The sequence below is a fragment of the Hemicordylus capensis genome, chromosome 2 (genome assembly GCF_027244095.1).
Source record: "Hemicordylus capensis ecotype Gifberg chromosome 2, rHemCap1.1.pri, whole genome shotgun sequence".
Classification (NCBI taxonomy): Eukaryota; Metazoa; Chordata; class Lepidosauria; order Squamata; family Cordylidae; genus Hemicordylus; species Hemicordylus capensis.
The window spans coordinates 240,386,602-240,406,186 of record NC_069658.1 but is presented as its reverse complement, the minus strand read 5'-3'; the positions used below and the strand labels follow the sequence as shown (position 1 = coordinate 240,406,186).

Below are 19,585 nucleotides of genomic sequence, written 5' to 3'. Positions count from 1 at the left end.
ACCTACTCATGGCAATGAAATCTCATCCTCCAAACCTCTAAAGATGGTTACCTGCACCTTACAATAATGCACAACAAGGCAGGGACGGAGGGAGGATTCTACATTATCCTTCACCCTGCCGGAGTGGGGAAACTGGCTCTCCCGCTCTGACTGCAGCAGGAGACTATTGGAAATAGCGACAGGCACACATATGCCCTGACGCTTTGATCAAGGTGCCTGCGCCTCCCACCTTTTAAGAAGCTCTTTCCACTGCCAGAGAAGGAGAAATGACTCTCTTGCTGGTGTGAGGGATGGCCAGAGCAGGAGCGAAAGGCAGCAGAGGGGGCAGAAACTCACAAGCGGCTGGAAGATCTCTCCAGATGGAAAAGGCACATATTCCAAAAGGCCTGGCTGCCTCTTCTTTTAAATAGAGCCTTTTCCACCAGTGCTTTTAGAACTTCCAAGTGTTCCAAGCACAGAGCAAATGGAGGATTGTAGCCTGCTGGGCTATTCAGTGGAGGCTTCACTCTTGGATATGCTTTTTCCGGGTGGGGAGGTATTGTGTGGGACTGCTCTTTGCCCATCCAGACTTTAGCACTGATCCCTTGTCCGAGGAGAAAGGGCCCCCATCTTTCACAGTGGAATAAATTAGCTCACCCTGCCCTCCCCTGTACGGTGGGCCAAGGTGCTTATCCCACCCCATCCCTCCACTTGGGGATTCCCCAGAAAAGTAACAATTGTGATGTCAAACAGTGAGAGCCTCCCGTCCCCTCCTCGCTCCCAGCAGATCCATGATTCCTTACCCAGTGAGGCGGCATCTGCATGATCCTCCTGGGAGGTCCCCCCATGAAGCAGCTTCCATCTGGCATCTAATAGAGCCTTCTCTGCCTCAGACTTAGCAGTAGATGCTTTTGCGAGCCGACCCTGCACCTGAAACATCAACAGAAATCCCAGGCAGGGAATGGGGAGGCAGGGTTGAGAAAAGCCAATGGCCAAGGTGGGTGAGTGGAAGGAGGAGGGTTAGGAGACTTCCCTCTGCAAGGGCGCTGAGAGAAATATGGGTACATTAAGGACATTTCTCCTTGCTTATATTACTCTGTATTTCAGTAAGCAGACTTAACCATTAATTAGTTTTACTTCTTTCTGATATTAGTGACACCTTGAGCTTTCACAGAAAGCTGGAATAACAATTTTTTAATATTAATGGACATATGATGAAGAGAACTCATTTCATCTCCCACCGACTCTCTCACCTGCTGCTCCTCCTGCTTCTTGGCCTCTGCCTGGCTCAGGAGGAAACCTTCTGCCAGGGCCACTGCCTGCGAACTGGTCTCTGCTCCACATTCTCTCACCCAGCTCTCCATTTCCGGGGGCAGGATGGTAAGAAACTGCTCCAAGATCACAAAGTCCATGATCTGGTTTTTTGTGTGTTGCTCTGGTTTGAGCCACTGACTGCAAAGGTGGTGGAGTCGGCTGCAAGCCTGTCGGGGCCCCTCAACCTCCTGGTAGCGGAACTGCCTGAAGCGCCAGCGCTGTACATCTGAAGGGAGCGTGTCCTTGTGCAGGATTTCCTGCAGAGCCCTTTTCCAGAATTCCTGACTGCTCCCAGCCTGGATGGTCTCTAGGCCACCTGAGTCTTGCATTTCCATCTCCAATTCTGTGCTTCAAAGGCAGCCTCCAAGAAGGCCAAAATTGTTTTTCCCACAAACTGGTCCTTGCAGCAGGACCTGCTCGAATGGATGAAGCCACCGAGTATTAGAAAGCAAAAACTTTATTCTGTGTTTGAAGTAGGACACCCCCAAGTCAGGGAGGTATTTTACTAAGGAAAAGGGATTATTTAAGCTCCAGACACAGACTGCCCCGTTCAGGAAAGGAACCAATCATCCAAAGGACACCTACAGAATAGAAAGAGGTTCCTTCATTTGCAAGTCACAGACCAATGCAGTGCCTCCTCTCCAAAAAGGCTGGCTTTCTACCCCCCACAGTGCCCACAGCAGCCTTCTCTCCCCCAACCTTATTTCCTCCCCAAATACTCCATCCAGATCTGCTCCCCCACATTTCCTCCTCCTCCTTCAGGGCCCATCCTTCACATTAGGGCCCCACAAAGCTATTTTTGGCAAGTAGGTTGAAAACTGGCTTCATTCTCCTCCAACCCTCCTCCTTTTGCAAAGAGCAGGAAAGAAGCTTGTCTTGGCTGGGGAGGAAGTGCAGAGGGATCATCAGCCCCACACAGGTTGATCCGGTGAGCAGAAATGCGGGGGCTGCTGGGGTGACTCTCTTGCCCCCTTCTGCCCCCACTCGCTTCCCCTGCTTTGCTCACCCCCTGGGGAATTCCTCCCATCCACTCCTCCCTCCCGGGATTCCTTGGCCTTTTTCACCTCCTCCCTCCCTCCCCCGAGACTCCCCTCCGCACAAACGCACCGCGGGGCTCATCATCCCCGGTGGTGGACTAGTCCTCCACTTTGCCAGGGAAGGGGGCGGGGCAGGAAGAGAGTGTGGCCAAATCCTTTCCCCCTCTAGGATTTGTTCCTTTTGCCCTCTCTAGGATTCCGGTCTCTCTCACCTTAACTCTGAGCTGGCATTGAGTCGAAGTGGGGCTGCTTCCCTTCCTCGCCCTTCCGATGTTTTAACTCAATCCAGTGCTGGACTCTGACGTTGGATTGAACCTGCCCCCTACCCTACTCCAGGATTCATTCAAATTGCGCCCCCTAGGGCAAGCACTGAAATTGCGCTCCTGTCCAAACATCTGACTCCCATCTTTCTGATAACCTTACCATAATATCAGCTCAAAAATACAACTCAAGCTCCATAATCTTTTAATTAACAAATTATGGCACTACATGAAAATTATAACTGCACCTTCCTTACTTTCACTGATGCAAATTGGTCTATTTGACCCATGGCGGCTCTCAAATACGAAAGTATTAGTTTTAACTTTATTTATTTTATTTATCAAATTTGTACACCGCCCCAAACTTTCGTCTCTGGGAGGTTGACAATAACATAAAACCAGTTAAGAACACATACAAAAACTTTAAAACAATTTAACAATAAACCAGAGATTAAAACTCAAAAGTATTAGGAAGCTGAGAAAGCTTGGGCAAAAAGATGGGTTTTCAGGTGTTGGGTTTCAACTTGCTGAATGATCTCTCACGGCTGGCGATGGAAACTTCAATGGTTAGCATGATCTGAATAGCAATGTGCAGGATTGATATGAAAACAAATCTTGGATGCTATTTGGCATGAATGAGAGTACTATGTATCTATTTCACATTCTGACTATACACAGGTCTTAAATCAAAGATGTGAAATGGAAAATTTTCCATTTCTAAAATTTCTACTTGGTTACTTGAAAACCTTTTGAGATACAGTGAAGGCAAATTAATGTGGGGAGGTGTGTTTGTGGAATGGCTGTGGAAATAGGGGGACATACTTCCATGTATGGTGGTCTTGTCCCAGTATTTTCTGCTTTTGGACAGAGGAAATGGGTAAAATGGGTAAAATTAGAAATGGGTAAAATTACACAACAGAGGTTAGATATGAGACCAGAGTTGGCTCTATTAAATGTATTTTCGGGAGCTAATTTGGCATTATTGTCTAAGGATCTTATAGTTTTCATGTTAACTGCGGCAAGATTATCCATTTCACAATACTGGAAGCATAAAACCATGTCTTTGACATCTTGGTATCAGTCTGTGGCATATTGCCATATCTTAAAAATTGACCCATATTATTCATCTTCGAGCGGGTCGAGCTAATTCTAAATTTTTTTCATGCTATGGTCAAATTTTATTCTGTTCACAAATCAATATAATTTTAGTCATTCTCCTCCATCTAATTATTTACATATCTGGAAGGATGGTTAATGGATGTCATTATGTATCAGTTTCAATATTCATGTTTATGTAGTGTCTTAAAAAAAAGAGAGAGACAAGGATTAGTCTGAGGAAGTTGAAGCACAAGTCCAGAATGGCTGGGAGGAAGGAATTTAAGAAGTGAAGCCAGGAGTTGGCCAAAAGGGAAGGGGTTTTAGCAGATGTTGGAGAGGCCTCCTCAAGGCAGGTAAAGCAGCAGCAGCAGCAGCAAACCTCAACTCCTCAATATGAAGTAACTTTACACACTTTATTATGAATAGCCAAGTACAGATAGCTAATTCCAAAATACAGAGACAAAGAAAAGAAATAAAGGGATTTACATGGCATTGATCCACAAAAGGTTACTTTGTATTGCACAACTGACAACATTTGCTTGCTTAGTGCTTCCTATTATTTGAAACAAAATGAAACCCACAAACTTTTCTCATTGCTGTTTTACATTAACAAATGTGTTGTCCTGGCCATTTTGGGCCTTAAAAGTTGTTAATATAATGAATATATTCCAGCAAATTCTTTCATTAAGGGGGCACTTCTGTCTAAAGAATCCCTATCCAAATCCTTTGGCTCTCTGTTCATAAGAACTGCTGCTCGACAGTAAGGAGAAATTTCATTCTTCCCATTTCAATGCAGCAAGTTGGACGGCAGGAGTGAGCCCCAGGTGGGGAGCAGAATTTTAAATATGGAATTGTCGGAAACAAAGCCTCTTCCTTTCAAACAAATTCATTCTACACATCCGCAACATATGACATGGTCTCCTGAACTTTATATGCTAGATGTTTAATGAATTAGCCACCCATGAAGGATCCCAAAATGTACAAGTGGTCTGGCTCTTCTTCGATACTATTGCTGCTAATTCAAGAGAAGGAGCCATTTTTATGTGAAATGTCAGTTCTAACCTGCCCCTCTGTTCCATTAGCATTCAAATTATTATGAATTATAAATAGAACATGTTTATGATGATAGGAGCGACTTAATGGCGCAGCAGGGAAATGGCTTGACCAGCAAGCCAGAGGTTGCTGGTTTGAATCCCCTCTGGGATATTTCCCAGACTATGGGAAACACCTATATCGGAAAACAGCGACATAGGAAGATGCTGAAAGGCACCATCCCATACTGTGCGGGAGGAGGCAATGGGAAACCTCTCCTGTATTCTACCAAAGACAACCACAGGGCTCTGTGGTCTCCAGGGGTCAACCCCGACTCGAGGGCACACTTTACCTTCACCTTTCTGAAGATAGGGTTAAAGAGCCTGTTTCCCATTTCTTTAAGAATATGGGGTCAGATGTTGACAACAGCCAACATATCCTGACTCAATTTAATAGCGGAGGTTCTACTGTAGTTTAGCAGTCCTTTAGAGCAACTCCTGAGTAGTAATACTGAATTGTTTGGTTAGGCTTGGTCCCAAACCACGGCTGACCTCATGCAGCATCTTCCACTGGAATAACTCATGTGCTGAGTCTGCTGCATTCATAAAAGGTGGTCCTGCTGATATTGTATGAGGGTGCTCTTGTGCAAGGCTGCCAGGAATGCCTTCAACAAGGACAGTACCCCGAGCACAGTGGTTAAGCCAAGGGTTGGCCCATGAAGACAGTGTGGGAGACCTCGTTATAGGATTACCTAGGAAGCTGCCTTCTACTGAGTCTGACCATTGGTCCTTCTAGATCAGCATTGTCTACACTGGCTGGCAGCGCATCTCCAATGTTACAGGCAGGAGCTCCTCACAGTCCTAAATGGAGATGTCAGAGACTGAACCTGGGACCTTCTTCATGCAAGCATGCAGATGTTCTACCACCGAGGGTGGTCCATTCCCCTAAGGGGGAAATATTTAAGTGCTCACATGAGGACTCCCATCCAAATGCAAACAAGGACAGACCCTGCTTAGCAAAGGTGACCATTCATGCGCCTCCTATTTATAAACCATCTTTCATAAAAACATATCCCAAAGCCATATAGATGGAATATGAAAAGAGCATGGTGGGGGGAAAGCAGAGAGTGTTGTGCTATGGAATGAACTGCTACAAGGCTGCAGGCAGCTCAGAAGCAAAGCCCTTGCAGGGCAGGCAGGCAAGGAAATATCTTGAGCTTCAACCCTTCCCGACACCTCCAGTTTCAAGGTCTAGATAAAACCACAGATGTCTTCTGCTCCCTTGAGCCCCTGATGGGTGCCACGGGATGCAAAACCTCCCCCTCCCCTTATGTGGAAGGGGCTCAACTCTTGCAGCTCTGTGGCTGGGGATGGCGGGAGTCTCCATCCCACCACATCTGGAGGGGAACCCCTCATTTGGGGGCTTTAGCAGAGGGTGGGAGGGAGGGGGGCCTTGAGAGAGGCATTCATGGCAGCAGCAGCAGCACCTGGATGGGGCCTGTTTTAAAACACTTATGACGAAAAAAGAAAAACACATTATCAATACATGCTGCCAATTGCAGAATACACCGGCAAAGATAAGCAAAAAGAAATGCCATAAAACTGAGACATTTTGTAGAAGTACAGAAATAAACAATAAAAAGAGATACCCTCTATTGCATTAACAAAATTTCCTTAGCAAACCTTCTCATGCAAATCTCTTGTTTAAAAAACCACCAGACTCCTCCCAGTGCTAGTTCAGACTAACCAATGCCTTGTGGTGGACATTCTGGGCCTCCCCCATGGTGTGCCTCAGACTGTGCCTCGGACCCTCCATTCCCAGCAATTTCCAGCACTCTCTCGGTGCAGCTGTTTCTAGTGTGGGTCATTCCCTGGCTGTTCCTCACCACAGGGGCCCATGGGGCTGGCTGGGAAATGGGGTGGGCTTCTGAGAGGTGTAGTCTTCCCATGTGCCTTCCCAACATCCCCACAAGCCTGCCCAGCTGGTCCTGCGAACCCTGTTCCAATAGAAGAGGCCCGCCTGGCAATGGAAATGTGAGGAACTATGCAGGGATGGCTACACTGGCAGCAGCTGCCTCTGTGCAGCACCAGGGAGATCCAGTCCTTGGATTTCCCATCCAGGGGCATCCAGTCGGCTTCTCATTCACAGAATCTGACTTGAGTAGCAAGGAAAGTGTTCACTGTATGGTGGCACCAACATACTTCAGTTAGGGAGCAGACCTTTGAGTGTGAAGTAACCAGCTAGGGAGGGGCAGGGACCAGAAGAGTGGGCACTGCCATGGGCATACCCCTTCAGTGTGCCCACCTCCTCTCTCTCGCCTCATGCCTGCCCTGGCACACTCCAGCCTGCCTTTCCTCCACTTCCCAGGAGTGTGCTCTGGACAGGTGCTGCCCACCACTCCAACCACAGCAGCTCCTCTGTCCTCTCTCTGGTTCTTTCTAACGTGGGGAAGAGGAGAGTGGTGGCTAGAGAGTCTCTGCACCACTCTCCTCTGCCTCATCTTCTGGAAGGAGAATTGAGATGGAAGGTCTTTCTACACCATGAATATGTTTTGAGAGATTGGAGCTATGACTGAAGCGCCTTCCACACATCAGACATTTTTATGGTATCGCTCCTTTGTGAATTATTTATTTATTTATTTATTTTTACATTTCTGTACCGCCTTTTGTTAAAAGAAAACCCCAAGGCGGTTTACAAAAATTAAAACATACAATAAAAGCAATAAAAACATCAAGCAATAAAAACATCAAGCTAAAAACATATAAAACAGGCATAAAAACAAGACAACAGATAACAGATAAAAACACAGAGAAGCCGCTGTAAAAACAATTATGTAAAAGCCTGGGTAAAAAGCCAAGTCTTTAAAAGCTTTCTAAAAGCCGTGATGGAGTCTGAGGAATGAATTATGCACTGTTGTCTATGATTTGAGCTGAAATGAAAGCTCTTTCCACATTTTGACATTTAAATGGTTTTTCAACCCTGTGAATTATTTGGTGTCTCTTCAGATATGAGCTCTGACCGAAGCTCTTTCCACACTCCAAGCATCTCAATGGTTTCTCTTCTGTGCGAATTCTTTGACGTCTCCTAAGAGCTGAACACCAAATGAGGCTCTTTCCACACTCCAAGCATCTAAACAGTTTCTATCCTGTGTGGATTCTTTGATGTTTTCTAAGATTTGAGCTCTGACTGAAGCTCTTTCCACACTCCGAGCATCTAAATGGTTTCTCTCCTGTGTGAATCCTTTGGTGTGTGCTAAGAGTTGAGCTCCGATTGAAGCTCTTTCCACACTCCAAGCAGCTAAATGGTTTCTCTCCTGTGTGAATTTTCTGATGTTCTCTAAGATGTGAGTTCTGGATGAAGCTCTTTCCACACTCCAAACATGTAAATGGTTTCTCCCCAGTATGATTTATTTGATGGTTAGTAAGCTGTGTGTTGTGACCAAAGCTCTTTCCACACACCAAGCATTTAAATGGTTTCTCCCCAGTGTGAATTCTTTGGTGTCTTTTAAGACATGAGCTGTTACTGAAGCTCTTTCCACACTCCAAGCATCTAAATGGTTTCTCTCCTGTGTGATTTCCTTCGTGTTCTCTAAGTTGTGATCTCTGATTGAAACTCCTTCCACACTCCAAGCATCTAAATGGTTTCTCTCCTGTGTGAATTCTTTGGTGTTTCTTAAGACTTGAGCTCCGACTGAAGCTATTTCCACACTCCAAGCATTTAAACGGTTTCTCTCCTGTGTGAACTCTTAGATGCTGCTTAAGTTGTGAACTCCAACTGAAGCTCTTTCCACACTCCAAGCATTTATATGGTTTCTCTCCAGTGTGATTTTTTTGATGTTCTCTAAGTCGAGAGCTCTGACTGAAGCTCTTTCCACACTCCAAGCATCTAAATGGTTTCTCTCCTGTGTGAATTTTTTTATGTTCTTTAAGATTTGAGCTCCGACTGAAGCTCTTTCCACACTCCAAGCATCTAAATGGGTTCTCTCCTGTATGAATTCTTAGATGCTGCTTAAGATCTGAACTCAAATTGAAGCTCTTTCCACACTCCAAGCATTTAAATGGCTTCTCTCCAGTGTGAATTATTTGATGTTCATTAAGCTGTGAGTTACGACTGAAGCTCTTTCCACACTCCAAGCATCTAAACGGTTTCTCTCCTGTGTGATTTATTTGATGTAATCTAAGCTGTGAGTTCCGTTTGAAGCTCTTTCCACAGTCCAAGCAGCTAAATGGTTTCTCTCCTGTGTGAATTTTTTGATGTTCTCTAAGATGTGAGCTCTGGTTGAAGTTCTTTCCACACTCCAAGCATCTAAATGGTTTCTCTCCTGTGTGAATTCCTTGGTGTTTCTTAAGATTTATACTCTGATTGAAGCTCTTTCCACACTCCAAGCATCTAAATGGTTTCTCTCCTGTGTGGATTCTTTGATGTCTCCTGAGAGCTGAGTCCTGATTGAAGCTCTTTCCACACTCCAAGCATCTAAATGGTTTCTCTCCTGTGTGAATTTTTTTATGTTCTCTCAGATGTGAGCTCTGGTTGAAGCTCTTTCCACACTCCAAGCATCTAAATGGTTTCTCCCCAGTGTGAATTCTTTGATGTCTAATGAGTTGTGAGTTCTGACTGAAGCTCTTTCTACAATCCAAGCACTTAAAGGGCTCCTCCCCTCTCTTCATTCTCCAATGAGATTTAAGCCACGATTTATAACCAATGGTTTTCTCACATGGGTGGGGCTTCCTCTGCTTTCCCTTCTGTATTTCTTCTGGGATTGGTGTTTCTTGGCAGTCACCAGCATGACCAGGAATAGATTCATTCTTCCTTTCCTGGTTTCCTTTTGTTGTTTTTCTCTGTTGTCCTTCCTTTGTACATCTCGCTCTTTCTACTTTTGTTCCGCATGCTTCTCCTTCAGACTTGCTTTTCCAACCATCACCTGCTAGAAGAGTTAGAGAAAGTAGCCTCATATAGATTTCAGGGAGAAAAGAAGTGTCAAACCAAGCAATAAAGACAACTGATTCCTGCTGCAAATGACAAAACGGTCTTCAGAGCTGGGAAGTAAATCATAAAACCCATTATCAGTGATTGCCATTAAATGAATAACGATGTGGTGTAGAGAGGTGAACAATGGAAATGTGGGTTTGGCTTCCCACCCGGTCGTGAAATCTAATGTTTTGCCTTTTACAGTTCGTATGTCTCAGCTAACTGTATTGAGCAAGGTTGCTTCAAAGTATAAAGAATTTCTTTTAGTATAAGCCAGCCTTTGTTACTCAGAACCCTTTGGAAGAAGGCCAGGTTACAAAAGATAACTCAGTAGGTAAAGCTAAAGTGTGCTATTGAGTCGGTGTCTATCCCTGGCGACCACAGAGCCCTGTGGTTGTCTTTGGTAGACTACAGGAGGGGTTTACCATTGCCATCTCCCACACAGGAAGGGATGATGCCTTTCAGCATCTTCCTATATCATTGTGGCCCGATATAGGTCTTTCTCATAGTCTGGGAAACACACCAACGGGGATTCAAACCAGCAACATCTGGGTTGCTAATCAAGTCATTTCCCCACTGTGCCATTAGGTGGCTGTTAAGTCAAAAGGACAGAGAGCCATTAGCACAGAGGAAGCACATACAGCATTTGGATACAGAAAGTCCCAGACTGAATCCTCAAGTCATCCAGTCGAGGACTTTTGCAGCTGGGTTTAGAGGTCTTCTGCAAGGGACCCTGGAGTGATGCTACCAATCGGTGCAGACAAGATTCAGCTCAATGAAGCACCCAACTCAACTTCTACTGCTTTGTATGGTGAATCATTCCTCATTTAGGGTTGACCTTTTTCTTCAGGATTTGGATCCCACCTACCAAATTACCCATTTCCCCCATTATAGCTCATCCTTCGCAGTTTATGTATTAGCTTGTCTGAAGGATGTCCAGGAGATACCCAAAGGAGCTAGTCCCAAACATGGGTATAAGCTGGCAGAGAGTCCCATCCCCAAAACCAGCCGATTATGCTGTATGGCATAAATCAGGAAGCATGAGTCCGTTGCCAGAATGAAGCTGCTGTTTTCCCAGCTGGACTTGTAATTCAATTAGGAAAACCAGCCTGGGAGAAGAAATCAGCAGGGCTGAAACCCAGGGAAGAGAAGCACTTTCTCCAAATATTCCACATCCTCCCAGTGCAAACATTGGGATTTAATTATGTCAACAGGATCACCTTTATACACACACTTGTTAACACTCTCAAAGAAATTCCAAAGGGTTTGTGAGGGAAGATTTCCCTTTGCAGAAGCCATGCTGGTTCTCTCCCAGCAGGGCCTGTTGTATTGTTGTATACAAATATTCCACTTCCTACCAAGAGATGATGTTCTAAACTGTCTGGAAAAACTGAAAACTAGCAAACCGCCAGAACTGGAGAGCATCCATCCAAGAGTCCTCAAAGAACTCAAATGAGAAATTGCCGACCTCCTTGCTTTAATATATAACTTATCCCTGCAATCAGGCTCTGTACCGGAGGACTGGAAAGTAGCAAATGAAATCAATTTTCAAAAACAGATCCAGGAGCGATCCGGAAAATTACAGGCCAATTAGTTTATCGTCTGTTCCAGGCAAACTGATGGAAAACATTCACAAGGATAAAATTGTAACGCACACAGAAGAACAGGCCCTGCTGGGAGAGAACCAGCATGGCTTTTGAAAAGGTCAATCTTGCCTCACATACCTTTTGGAGTTCTTTGAGAGTATCAACAAGTGTGTGGATCAAGGTGATCGAGTTGACGTAGCATACCTTGAGGCTATTCACACAATGGGAGAAAATCGGGCTAGCAGAGGCTAGTCCGATTTCCTTCCATTGTCAGAACCACCGGGCTTGGCTGCGAGCCCAGTGATTCTTAAGCGGGTCACCCGCTAAAGTAGCCCAGCACTTAAACGGGGTTTGCGGTTGCAGATTTCCTGATCGTGAGTTGCCGTGGCACGGCTCTGCGCCACAGCAACTCATGAGGAGATCCCCGAAAGAGAGGCAAAAAGCCACCTCCCGGCTCGGGGGTCTCTTCTGCATACCTAGGGCACTTGCGCAGGGCATGCTGGAGCTTCTGGGGGCCATGTGACCCCCGAATTCCCAAGCCCCCGCTGGCTTAATGAGAGAGCTGGCAGTTGTGTGGGTGGCCGCTGCGGCCGCATGGAGCAGACTGACTGCTAGTCTGCGGGGAGAGCGGGCTTAGCCTCCTATCCCCGCAAACCCTCTCCAGGTGGCTCCCACTGATCGTGGGAACCACCTCCTTGACTTCCAAAAAGCTTTTGACGAAGTTCCTCATCAAAGACCCTGAGAAAACTTAGCTGTCATAGGATAAGGGGACAAGTCCAGGTGTGCATTGCTAACTGGTTGAAGGACAGGAAACTGAGGGTAGGGATAAATGGAGAGTTTTCACAATGGAGGGAAGTCAGAAGTGGGGTCCCCCAGGGATCTGTACTGGGACTGGTGCTTTTTAATTTATTCATCAATCATCTAGAAGTAGGGATAAGCAGCGAGGTGGCCAAATTTGAAGATGATACCAAACTCTTTCGGGTAGTGAAATCCAAAACGGAATGTGAGGAGCTCCAAAAGGATCTCTCCAAACTGGGTGAGTGGGCAACAAAATGGAAAATACGGTTCAATGTCGGTAAGTGTAAAATGATGTACACTGGGACGAAAAACCTCAACTTCAAGAATGCATTGATGGCATCTGACCAGGAGAAGGATCTTGGGGTCGTATTGGACAGCTTGTTGAAAGTGTCCACTCAATGTGCGGCAGCTGTGAAAAACGCCAATTCCATGCTAGGGATAGTAAGGGGATTGAAAATAAAACTGCGAATATTATAATGCCCTTATACAAAACTATGGTGCGGCCACACTTGGAGTACTATGAACAATTCTGGTCACCACATCTAAAAAAGGACATTCTCGAACTGGAAAAGAAAGCAGCAGCAATTTCTGGAAAAAGAGGGAGCCTTACCCAGAGAGGCCACATTCTGCCTATTCTCCTCCATGACTGCTCTGTGAAGGGCTCTTTGGTCTGCATCCAGAAGGGCCCACTCCTCCTGCGTGAAATGCACAGCCACCTCCTCAAAGGACACGGCACCCTGCAACAAGAACATATCTGACTCACAGGTAGGAAAAGAGTTTGCCTGCCCATGTAAGCAAATCTCTGGGGAGAATTAAGATTAAGCCGCTAAGGGTCCTCTGGTAGGATTCAAGCCCTCACAGCCTTCCTAGTGGGCAGATTCCAGAGAAGAAACATTATTCTAGGCACCAAGGCAATCTTCTACCTGATCTGCTTGTGTAGAATCTCTTTCTCCATCAACACACGGGAGCCATAACCTTGTCAACCCCTCCAGTGGTGTTCCATGAACTAAGAAAGATAAAAGCAATCAGAGGATGATTTATTGTAGAGCCCTAAAAGGTTACAGTTGGGACATTTGAGTTCCTCTCATTCAACTCCTTGCTCACTGCATGTAATTGCTCCTGTGTTCCTGACAGATGACTGTCCAGATCGCTCATCCCAATATCTTCAAGATCAATCTTTCAAGAGGGAGGAAAAGGACCACCCCACTTCCAGTAACTCCTGGGCAGAAATAGAGGTGCGGACTTGGACATGTACATTTTTTAACTTGCTGGATGACATGACAGGCAGTGACACATCCATGGGATCAGAGTTGTGTCAAAGCAGGGAGTCTTCAGCATAACTGACCTGCAGGCTTAAAGGGCAGAGCAGCACATGGGGAATAAGATCAAGAAGTGATGATTGCTTCTGTCTCTTCCCTGCAAGAGCATTCATCTCAGGGACATCTTTGTCTGTACTGTGCAGCCCTCATGGACACATTTCTGGCAGTAAACAGCACTTTTGTGAGGAGAGGAGCAAAAGTCACTTCCCAGTCTCCTTCCCCACGTGCTGCCCTTCCCATCAAGCCTGCAGGGCAACTACTCTTAAAAACCCTGCTCAGTGGTCAGGCTGACTGACCACTGCCAGAGGGGCACGAAGGTACTTTTGGAGCTTGGACCTAAAGGCCTTTGGAGGTGTGTTCCCCCCCCCATCCCCCGCTGCAAGTTAAGCATCATTTTAACACATAGGTGGTGGAGGGGACAAACCACACCACCCAGGACAGACGAAAGATTATTTGGGGGCCCTCAGCGTGGCCCCAAAGTCTAGGGATAAGAGTGCCTCTGAGCACTGCCCTGAACATCAACTGTGGACTCTAAAGAGATCTCAAGCTTGGTGCGGGGTAGACTAGAAACAAACAGGGAGAGAGCTGGTCTTGAGGGAGAGAGCAGGTCTTGTGGTAGCAAACATGGCTTGTAGCCTTAGCTAAGCCGGGTCTGCCCTGGTTGCATATCAAAGGGAGACTAGAAGGGTGAGCAGGAGCTGGTTCGGGCTCCAGTGATAAAAAAGTGGGGAGGGGGGAGCAAGGGCAGAGCAGCTATAAATCTTTACACCAGGCAGAGAAGTGGTCCTGACCCAAATGGCGGCCCCACTCCTCATTCCTTGGTAACAGCCAAGCCTCAAAGCTACAAGCTGTGGAGCCCTTTTACGCCAGGTTTAGCTTGCCCCTTCACCCACATATCTTGCTCTGGGCGACAATATCAATGCAGTGTGCACACGTGCATATTATGTGCCAGTGCCATTAGAGATGAAACACACACACACACACACACCATAAATATGGAAGCAAACTTAAAGTGTATTTCACAATAACATCTATTTATAGAACTGTATTTTTACTTTCTTTTGCTTCACATTTAAATATAATAAAAACTGCACAACATTTTGTAACCTGTTCTAGAAACACTGTTGAAGGATTGCATATAATTTTAAAAAATAAAATGAAGCAATTATTGTGGGATGGGTGGATCCTGTTCTGAGTATCACAGAACAAGGAGGTTGTTCAGTTGAAAACATCAGCTCCCTGCCATACAGAACTTTGGGAAGCCTATATAATAATAATAATGATTTTTTAAATTAAGTATTGGATGATGGTATAGTGTCTTTGAAAGAATTCACAATCTGGGACCTGCATGGCAAATCTGAAATAAAAGGGAATTCTGCTTTTTTAAAAACGACAGTAGATATATTTTTGAAAGTTGACTAAGCAGTTACCCAAATTAAAGAAACTGGAAAAGCAGACAGTGGTAAAAATGCTTTAGTGCTTTCTTCTTTTTTTGGTAGGGAAGGTGTTTTTTTAAGACAGGCTTTAAAAAAATCTTAACACATAAGGAAGATACTCCCACTCTAACTCCCCACTGAGTTATAGATTTAAGGGACAAAGCATATGATACGTACAATTCCTTTTACTGAAGCATCACCTACTCATGGCAATGGCATCTCATCCAAATATAGAGTCTTTCCATACTGCAAAGAGGGTTATCCTGCACCTTACAATAATGCACAACAAGGGGAGGCAGGGAGGAAGGATTCTACTTTATACTTCACCTAGCCAGAGTGGGGAAACTGGCCCACCCACTCTGACTGTGGCAGGAGACTGCTGGAAATAGTGAGGAGGGAGGGAGGTCCAGCAGAAGTGTGATCCATGATTCCTTACCCAGTGAGGCGGCATCTGCATGATCCTCCTGGGAGGTCCCCCCATGAAGCAGCTTCCATCTGGCATCTGATAGAGCCTTCTCTGCCTCAGAATCAGCAGTTGATGCTTTTGCGAGCCGCCCCTGCACCTGAAACATCAACAGAAATCCCAGGCAGGGAAGGGGGAGGCAGGGTTTAGAAAAGGCAAAGGCAGAGCTGGGTGAGTGGAAGAAGAGTTAGTATACTGCCACCTGCAACGGTGCTGAGAGAAATATGGGTACATTAAGGACATTTCTCCTTGCTTATATTACTCTGTATTTAAGTAAGCAGACTTAAGCATTAATTAGCTTTACTGCATTCTGGTATTAGTGACACCTTGAGTTTTCACAGAAAGCTGGGATAACAATTTTTAAAATAAATGAACATATGAAGAGAACTCATTTGACCTTCCACCCGCTCTCTCACCTGCTGCACTACCTGCTTCTTGGCCTCTGCCTGGCTCAGGAGGAAACCTTCTGCCAGGGCCACCGCCTGCGAACTGGTCTCTGCTCCACATTCCCTCACCCAGCTCTCCATCTCCGGGGGCAGGATGGTCAGAAACTGCTCTAGGATCACAAGGTCCATGATCTGGTTTTTTGTGCGTTGGTCTGGTTTGAGCCACTCATGGCAAAGATGGTGGAATCGGCTGCAAGCCTGTCGGGGGCCCTCAACCTCCTGGTAGCGGAACTGCCTGACGCGTTGGCACTGAACATCTGAAGGGAGCGTGTCCTCATGCAGGAATTCCTGTAGAGCCCTTTCCCAGAATTCCTTACTGCTCCCAGCCTTGATGGTCTCTGGGCCACCTGAGTCTTGCATTTCCATCTCCAATTCCGTGCTCCAAAGGCAGCCTCCAAGAAGGCCAAAGTTTTTTCACCAACGGACAGGAACTGCTGTAATGGGTGCAGCCACCGAGTTCTGCAGAGATAAAACTTTGTTCTGTGCTTGAATTACAACACCCTCAAATGGTGGAGGCATTTCACTATTGTTTTGTAAAAGGGCATTATAATATTAGCAGTTTTATTTTCAATCCCCTTCCTAATGATCCCTAGCATGGAATTGGCCTTTTTCACAGCTGCTGCATATTGCAGGGGCACTTTTGATTAAGGGGAATACTTTTGTCTAAGGCATCCCCATCTAAAACCCTTTGGCTTTCTGTTCAAATGAACTGCGCTCGACAGCAAGGAGAAATTTCATTTCTCCCATTTCAGTACAGCAGGTTGAATGGCACAAGCAAGGCCTAGGTGGGTAGCAGGATTTTAAATATGTAATTGCCAGGAACTGAACCTCTTCCTTAAAAAAAAAAAAAACCAAACGTCCCCAACATATGACATGTTCTCCTGAGCTTTATATGCTATAAACCTTTGATTAATTAGCCACCCATGCGTATTATTGGAGCATCCTGAAACATCAGGATCCTGAAATTATTGGGGCATCCAGTCTCTGATCAAATCCCCAACATATGAATAATTGTCAGGGACTCCAGGCTCAGCATTGGCAAGTAAAACTTTGGTGAGCAGAAAAACGGGAAGGATTCCAAAATGGACAAGTCATCTCAATCCTCTCTCCCATACTATTGCTGCTAGTTCAGAAGAAGGAGGAGCCTTTTGTACATGAAATGTCCATTCTAACCTGCCCCACGGTTACATTAGCATCCAGAATACATTCTGTAGATATGCCAGCTTTGTTGCTTTTAAGGCTTGGAGAACTGCTAGAAATATAGACTATGTATAGAACATGTTTGTGATAATAAAAACAGGTTATTTAACCTTAAGTTCTTTAAGACTACTCTGGGGGTCAGATGTTGACAATAGCTGACATATCCTGACTCAGTTTTATAGAGGAAGTGGTGCTGTAATTTAGCAGCCTTATAGAGCAACTACTGAGTAGGATTATTGACTCATTGAGTGAGCATTGCGGCCAATGGCTTTGGGCCCAAACCATGGCAGACGTCCTGCAGCATCTTCCACTGACATATCTCATGTGCTGGGACTGCTGCACTTGTAAAAGGCAGTCCTGGTGTTATTGTGTGAGGGTGCTCTTGTGCAGGGCTGCCAGGACTGCCTCTGACAAGGGCAGCAGCCCCAACACAGGAGTTATGCTGATGGCAGACTGTGCATCATGAAAACAGGAGTCCTCATAATATGATTAGCTAGGAAGCTGCCTTATACAGAGTCAGATCAGTGGTCCTTCTAGCTCAGCATTGTCTACACTGACTGGGAGCAGATCTCCAAGGTTGCAGGCACTGAGATACCAGGGATTGAACCCAGAACCGTCTGGATGATGTTCTCGACCACTTTGGGTTGGGTCCCATCCCCTAAGATGGAGACATTAAAGCGCTCACACGTAGTCTCCAATCCAACAGGGCAGACCTGCTTAGCAAAGGCAAATCATGCTGAAAAGGGATTATCTGAGCTCCTGACAGAGACTTTCCCCTATAGGCAAGGAGCCAAACATCCAAAGGGCAGCTAGAGAAAAGAAGGAGGTTCCTTCCTTTGAAAGTCACAGTCCCTGAAAAGGCTGACTTGGTGTTTGTCTCCCCAATGGTGCCCAGAACAAACTTCTTCCCCAGCTACCCCCACCCCTCTTTCCTCCCAATGCTCCAGCCAGATCTGCTTCCCCCATTTCCTCCTCCTCCTCCTCCTCCAGGGACCACCGTCTCTCTCCTTCGCATGAGGGCACAGCAAAGCTATTTCTGGCAAGGAGGTTGACAACTGCCTTCAGCCCCCTCCAACCCTCCTCCTTTTGCAAACAGCAGGGAAGAAGCTTGTCTCGGCTGGGGAGGAACTGCAGAGGGATCATCAGCCCCACACAGGCCACCTCCCCATGAGCTGAAATGGGGGGCTGGAGTGTCTCTCTTTCCCCCTTCTGCCCCCCCCCATTTCACCCCACTCAATTTCTGGGCTTTGCTCTCCACGGGTGGGGGGGTTCCACCCACTCCTTCCCCCCTTGATTCCTTGGCCTTTTTATCACCCTCCTCCCCCCCCCGCCCAAAACTCCCCTCCGAATAAACACACCGCGGCGGGTCTCCCCAGACGATCCCGGAGTCCTCCTCTTTCCCAGGGAAGGGGGCGGGCCAGGAAGAGACTGATGCCAATCAGGATCCCTTTGGCCCCTCTAGGATCCACGTCTCTCTCCCCTTAACTCTGAACTGGCAGCATCTCAGTCGGGAGTCCAAGAGGGGCTTCTTGCCTTGTGCTTCCGAGGAGGGAAACTTCGCGTCCATTCGATAAAAGGCGTTTTAATTCTCAATCCATAACGGGACTCTAGATTGAAAGACACCCCCCTTTCCTGCATCAGTGTTCATGTTTTAGACTCTATAGCATCTAAGTGACATTTAGAAACACAACAGATGCAGCTTTCCCCCATGGAAGCATGATGATGGACTTTACCTGTTGATTTCCTGCCTGTCGCCTAGTTTCTCCTCGTTCTAATCTGAGGTGAATAGATGGCACATACACACCAGATACTCACCCCAAGCAAATGCCCCATAACCCAGTTTTCCTCTTCAACACTGGGGTGGTGGTCAAAGTGTGGTGAAAGAGGGGGAGATCCTCCTCTCACTGTTCAGAACCCAACATCAGTGGCTTCTCACAGGGACTAGATGCTTCCTAAGTGACTCAAACGTCCTTGATTTTTATCTATCTATCTATCTATCTACCTATCTATTTTTACATTATATATTCCACTCTTCCTCCAAGGAGCCCAGAGTACTACATACTTAGGTTTCTCCTCACAACAACCCTGTGAAGTAGGTTAGGCTGAGAGAAACGTGACTGGCCCAAAGTCACCCAGCTAGTATCATGGCTGAAAGGGGATTTGAACTCGGGTCTCCCCAGTCTTAGTCCAGCACTCTAGCCACTACACCACACTGGCTGTATTGCTTGTATTGTGCTTGTGGCAGTGATCCCTGAATAGGTCTATGTTTATATGTATTTATACTTTTACTTGAAAAATAGGAAACTGCTGCAAGGCTCAAACTGGTAGCTGCCTAATGGGAGGAAAAACAGCCACTGACTGCAAAACTGACTGCAGTGCTGCTCCCAGTTCTGTCTAGAAGACCGTTTGCTAATCAATTACCACAAAAAATCAAAGTAATGGTCTTTGCCAAGAGACTTCTCACAGATGTGGAATTAATAGCAACATGATTGATTTTCAGTACCTAGGGGTGATGTTTCACATGATGGGGGGAGGGGAGGAAAGCGCACTTAGAATATAGAACCCAACCAGAGCAGTGAAGTGCTACTATGATCTCAAGGTTCTATCCCTCCAAAAAGGGGCAATTTGTCCCAGCAGCTATTAAGCGGT

At 46.1% G+C, this 19,585-nt stretch overlaps 1 pseudogene; it reads right to left on the bottom strand.

Annotated features, from left to right (window-relative positions):
• LOC128347568 (zinc finger protein 729-like) overlaps positions 1–18,455 on the bottom strand; it is a 28,834-nt pseudogene extending 10,379 nt beyond the window's left edge.
• Between the last annotated feature and the right edge of the window lie 1,130 nt (positions 18,456–19,585).